Genomic DNA, 6,777 nt, shown 5'->3' on the forward strand with positions numbered 1-6,777 from the left:
GTACATTCATTGAACATTGGGGTTCCCGTACATCCGTTGAACATCTGGGGCTCCTGTACAGTACTTCCATTGAACATCAGGAGCACGCATACGTCCATTGAACGTTGGGGCTCATGTACTTCCACTGATCATTGGGGTTCTCATACTTCCATTGAACATCTGGGGCTCCCGTACAGTACTTCCATTCAACATGTGGGTCTCCCATAGTGCCATTGAACGTCTGGGGGCTCCTGTACTTCTATTGAACCTCTGGGGGCTCCCGTACTTCCAGTGAACATCCCGGGCTCCGGTACTTCCATTGAACATCACAGGCTCCGATACTTCCATTGAACATCCCAGGCTCCGGTACTTCCATTGAACATCCGAGGCGTCAGGAGTTTCGAAAGGTTTGTCCCATTACTCTCCTTCCTTTTAGCCTAGTGTGTTGGCATCTCTGTGCCTCCGTGAGTTTCTGATGATGTAGTGTGTTGGCATCTCTGTGTCTCGGTGTGTCTCGATGTAGCGTGTTGGCATATCTGTGTCTCCACGTGTTTCTGACGATTTTTCCACTGACCCGCCCGCAGAGTGTCTCACCATGTCCGGAGCAGAAGGCCGTGTCACTGACCAAGCTGACTTGCTTCGAAGCCTGTCCAGCAGCCCAGAAGAGATGTCTGGAGCGGAGGCGGCGAGCGCAGGGTCCCCAGAGGGGGAACCGGGGGCCCAAGATCAGCGCCCATCTGACCACACCAACGCCGAGAGTCAAGGTTTGGATTCCATACTCTCCAGAGACGACAGCGACGTGGAAAGCCTAGAGGGCCATGAGAACTTATTGCTGAATTATAGATACCGCTCAGATGGGCCTGAGGAGGAAGGGCAGGGGGAGGAGGAGGAGTATGAAGCCGAAGGGCTGGCTGAGGCGTGTTATCCATGCCATGAGACTGACCAGGTCCAGTATTTATCTGATCAGGATCGGGCCCTGGAACAGTGGGTGGCCTCAGAAACATCCCCACTGCCCCGACCTCGCTGGCAAGTGCTTACTGCCCTCCGTGATCGCCAGCTGGGTTCCAGACCCCGCTTTGTCTCTGAGGCCCGCGGGGCGAGATCCTTTTTGCAGCGCTTCCAACTGCAGCATGAGCTTGAGGGTCATTTGGGGTGTGTCAATTCCGTGTACTTTAACCAGCGTGGCACCTGGCTGGCCAGTACCAGTGATGACCTAAAGGTACTGGTGTGGGATTGGGCAAGTGGGAAGCAGGTACTGAACTATCGCAGTGGCCACAGAACCAATGTCTTTCAGGCCAAGTTCCTGCCCAATTCTGCCGACTCTGTTGTAGCCACGTGTGGCCGTGATGGGCAAGTACGCATTGCGGAGCTGGTCTCCATGCCACATTACAAGATTACCAGGCGTGTGGCCCAGCACAAGGCAGCCGCCCATAAGTTGGCCCTGGAGCCAGACTCCCCCTATAAGTTCTTGAGTTCCGGTGAAGATGGCATGGTCTACACCATTGATCTCAGATTACACCAGCCGGCCTCACCAGTGGTGGTTGTGAGGGAGAGGGAGAGCAAAGTAGGGCTGTACAGCATTTATGTGAACCCTGCCGATGTCAATCAGTTTGCAGTGGCTGGAAGAGATCAGTTTGTTAGGATTTATGACCAGAGAAAGATTAACCCGATCATGAATAACGGTGTCTTAAAAAAATTTTGCCCCCATCATTTGCTGGACAATCAAAAAATAAGTGTCACTTGCGTGGTGTATAGCCATGATGGCACAGAGCTCCTTGCTACTTACAACGATGATGATATTTACCTCTTTAATTCCTCTGATGAGGAAGGAGCCCAGTATGTTAAGAGATACAAGGGCCACAGGAATAGCGCCACAGTGAAGGGAGTCAATTTCTATGGCCCCCGAAGTGAGTTTATAATGAGTGGTAGTGATTGCGGGCACATCTTTTTCTGGGAGAAATCATCCTGCCAGATAGTCCAGTTCCTGGAAGCAGACAGGGGAAGGTCAGTTAATTGCCTTGATCCCCATCCTTACCTACCTGTGCTAGCGTCCAGTGGCCTAGACCATGAAGTCAAGATCTGGTCACCCACAGGCGAAGGTCCCAGTGATCTTAGCGGTTTAAAAACCGTGATTAAGAAGAACAAGCTGGAACGAGATGATGACAGCTTGAATCAACACAGCATGTTGGATAGCCACATGCTTTGGTTCCTCGTGAGCCACCTGTCACAGAGAAGACGGCACCGTTCCTCTGGAAATTCGCAAGTTGAAGGTCAGGCTGAAGAAACCAGAGATTCGTCTAGCACCTCAGACTCATCCGAAGAAGAGGGGAACCAAGACCGTGTGCAGTGCATAGCTGCTTGAAGACCCAGTACACACTCTCATACAACTCCAGAGAGTTGATTTTCAAATTCCACTTGACTAATTGAAATTTGCCTTTTGTCTTCTATCCATTTTTTACAAGTTATATTAAACACCATCTCTTCTCTTTCCTCACATTCTTCCTTCTTTATTCCCTTCTGTTCACTTGATGTCTTTACTCCTAATGAAGTATAAGCAGTTGCTAGGCCTTTTTTCCATTGTCCATTCTCTTATGGTTGGCAAATAAAATTTCATAATTGTTATGAATAATGTAAAACTTCATTGGCCCTGCTTTTCTGACCTACTGGCATCCATTAGTTTAAAATTTTATCTTAAACTTGACTTTAATGCTCAGGTTCCTTTGTTGAACCAAGAATTGCAGAAATATGTGTATACTGTAGAAGTAAAGCATGGTTTTGGTTCTTGAATATTTGCACTTCTCCATAAACACCAAACACACACCCATAGACAGTTTCAAACACTCACCAAAATAAAGGGAGTAAATAGTCCCCTTAACTAGATAACTCATCCTCCTGAGCTAAATAATTTAGAAGATGTATGTTTGGGGAAGTTTTTGGAAGTTTTCCTATGTTTTGATGTGTTAATATTGATTACTCTGAACACAATGATGGGTAATTAGAAGTTAAAATTGATATAATAGCCTTGTTTACACTTTCAATGCTCATAATATTTTATTACTGAAAAGTTACGGAGAATTACTTTCCAGAAAGTACCCTTCGGAGGACCATCTCCTAAAAGTATTCCTATTGTTTAAAAATGTACAATTGGATTAACTTGAAAAAGAACTTACTGTGACAATATGGAGTTGACTATGTTCAGCTAAAGCTGTTTGCTATCTTTGAAAGAAAAAAAAACTTCCACTAGACATCCATGTATACCTTAAAAGTCCTTTTAGCCTTTTATGTTGTTAAATTGGTTTTAAAATTGTTTATTAGGCTCATTTTATGTAAATGCTGGATACTGGATATCTCAAGCGCTGTTCAATAATAATCATGTTTTGCCTTGATCTTGGTGTGTGTGTCATTGAATGTGGAAGCTGACCTTTCCTCAAAACCCCAGACACACCTTTCTTTCCAGAGAATTTATTGGGAAAGAGGATGTCAAATCTTTCACTGCTTGACAAAGACTTCTTATATGATAATACATGAAATGGGTCCTATGTCATGTCCCTTGGGAGTGGGTTGGGAACTTTTCATGATAAGATAAGGTAGGCATTGTATGAAACAGAACCTATCCACAGTTCTTACTCACTGAGATCCTACTCCCCTGGAGCCTTGAGCATTCCCTACCCTGGGGGCCAAACATTGGGTTGGAACAAAAACCCCTGAGAAGACAAACTAGAATCCCACACTACCTAGCAGCACCACGAAGAAATCACGGAGAACCATCATTTGGGATTTCTGCTAACACTTGAATGGGAAGGAACACTAGCATGTGCATATTAATTACTCAATTCTCTCTCACTTGTTGCTGAAAAGGTGGTTGGCCTCTGGTGGGCGTGTTCTGTGCTTACGTAGCTAATAAGAATTCAGAGTTCCTGAGAGGGTCAGAAATTGATTGGTCAACAGGAGAGCTGGAAGACAGAGGTCAGAGTAGTAGATACTGGGAAGGTTGTTAGAGTTGCAACTCCTGCGACACTGCTGCTTCGATGCTGTCTCCCCTTGGTTGTGTGCACTGCAGCAGGGCCCCCCAATTGCACAGCTACTCCACACACTACTATGATAACAAGACTTGTAAGCATACACTCATATTACTTTGATTTTTAATCACAGAAATATATTCTACCTACTAAAAGAAATAGGAGCCCTGGTGGCATAGTGGTTATATGTTGTGCTACCAACTGCAAGGTCAGCAGTTAGATACCACCAGCCCCTCTGGGGGAGTAAAAGGAGGCTGTCTGTTCCCATCTCCCTTCAAGAATGACAGTCTCTGAAGCCCACAAAGGCAGTTTTATCCTGTCAAATTGGGTTTTTATGTTGGAATTAACCATATGACAGTGAGTTTTTGAGTTTTATTTTTAAAAAACATTAAGAAATACTAAGAATATGAGCTTGTTCTCTAAATTTGAAATATTACTATTAAATAATAACTGTAAGTGATTTCTCAGCTTGATTTTAGATTACTGCTTTACATGTGGAGAAAAAGAAATTCCATTGCAAAAATCTGGTATTAGAGGATTTAGATATATATATAGAGAGAGATTTATATATATATTAATTATAAGACCAGTGCATTCCATTCATGATTATTTCTATCGTTTGTGGGGAAGAATGTCCCTTGCTTATTTCACACTACTGAAAACTGGGAGCTAGGTCACTGGAAAACTTAGTTTGCATAGGTTTGAAATATAGAAATAGTTGAATTTTCTGCCTTCAGACATAGGGGAAAAAACTCTTCTTTTAAGGACAGTGCACGTTATTGGATTACCTATCTACTAACTCTGTTGGAAAATATTAAATTCATCAGGTGTCTGAAAAACAGGTAATAAAAAGAATTTTGTCAACTCATTTTTGAAACGCAGAAGATGTAAGCACATCTAGTTCTTCACTGCTACAGAATGGATTATGCAAAATAACAGAATCATATTCACACTTATTAAGGACTTGATAGATTGTCGACTGTTTTATTTTATTTTATTTTTTAAACGTTTTATTAGGGGCTCGTACAACTCTTATCACAGTCCATACATATACATACATCAATTGTATAAAGCACATCTGTACATTCTTTGCCCTAATCATTTTTCCTTTCTTTTCCCTTTTCTTTTTTTTTACATTTTATTAGGGACTCATACAACTCTTATCACAATCCATACATATACATACATCAATTGTATAAAGCACATCCATACATTCCCCGCCCCAATCATTCTCAAAGCATTTGCTCTCCACTTAAGCCCTTTGCATCAGGTCCTCTTTTTGTTCCCCTCCCTCCCCGCTCCCCCCTCCCTCATGTGCCCTTTGTAATTTATACATCATTATTTTGTCATATCTTGCTCTATCCAGAGTCTCCCTTCCCCCCCTTCTCTGTCGTCCCTCTCCCAGGGAGGAGGTCACAAGTGGATCCCTGTAATCAGTTCCCCTTTTCCAACTCACTCACCCTACGCTCTCCCAGCATCGCCCCTCATACCCTTGGTCCTGAAGGTATCGTCCACCCTGGGTTCCCTGTGCCTCCAGCCCTCATATGTACCAGTGTACAACCTCTGCCCTATCCAGCCCTGCAAGGTAGAATTCGGATCATGGTAGTTGGGGGGAGGAAGCATCCAAGATCTGGGGAAAAGCTGTGTTCTTTGTCGGTACTACCTTGCATCCTAACTGACCCATCACCTCTCCTAAGCCCCTCTATGAGGGGATCTCCAGTGGCCGACTCTTGGGCCTTGTGTCTCCACTCTGAACTTCCCCCTTCATTCAATGTGGTATATATATATATATATATATATATATATATATATATATATATATATATATATATATATACACACACACACACACACACACACACACACACACACACACACACATATTCTTTTTTTTTTTTTTGCATGATGCCTTATACCTGGTCCCTTTGACACCTCGTGATCGCACTGGCTGGTGTGCTTCTTCCATGTGGGCTTTTTTGCTTCTGAGCTAGATGGCTGCTTGTTTATCTTCAAGCCTTTAAGACCCCAGACACTATCTCTTTTGATAGCCGGGCACCATCCGCTTTCTTTGCCACATTTGCTTATGCACCCATTTGTCTTCAGCGATCCTATCATGGAGGTGTGCAGCCAATGATATGATGATTTTTTGTTCTTTGATGCCTGATAACTGATCCCTTTGGGATCACTCGCTCACACAGGCTGGTGTGTTCTTCCATGTGGGCTTTGTTGCTTCTGAGCTAGATGGCCGCTTGTTTATCTTCAAGCCTTTAAGACCCCAGTCACTATCTCTTTTGATAGCCGGGCACCATCAGCTTTCTTCACCACATTTACTTGTTCACCCACTTTGGCTTCAGCAGTTGTGTCGGGAGAGTGAGCATCATAGAGTATCAATTTAATAAGCAAAAGTATTCATGCATTGAGGGAGTGCTTGAGTAGAGGCCCAAGGTCCTTCCGCCACCTTAATATTAAACCTATAAATGTAGATAATTAGATCTATTTCCCCATCCTTATATATATGTTTGCATGTACACGTCTTTGTCTAGACCTCCATAAATGTCCCTTGACTCCCAGCTCCTTCCTCCCTCTCCCTTGACTTTCCTCCTGCCCCACCACCATGCTCCGTCCCCACCTGGGCGACAGCTATACCTCTTCTCTACGCAACCTTACCCTTGATCGTTCCCCATCAGGCCTGTCACTCCCCCCTCACTACCATTTTGGGTCCCATGTTGTTCCCTTGTCCCTGTGTTTATTAACACCACTTCCTTACCCTCCTCCCCCT

At 44.1% G+C, this 6,777-nt stretch overlaps 1 pseudogene; it reads left to right on the forward strand.

Annotated features, from left to right (window-relative positions):
• Positions 1 to 574: 574 nt before the first annotated feature.
• LOC142433231 (DDB1- and CUL4-associated factor 8 pseudogene) lies at positions 575 to 2,341 on the forward strand (annotated as a pseudogene).
• Positions 2,342 to 6,777: the final 4,436 nt, after the last annotated feature.

This window comes from Tenrec ecaudatus, chromosome X, assembly GCF_050624435.1.
Source record: "Tenrec ecaudatus isolate mTenEca1 chromosome X, mTenEca1.hap1, whole genome shotgun sequence".
NCBI lineage: Eukaryota > Metazoa > Chordata > Mammalia > Afrosoricida > Tenrecidae > Tenrec > Tenrec ecaudatus.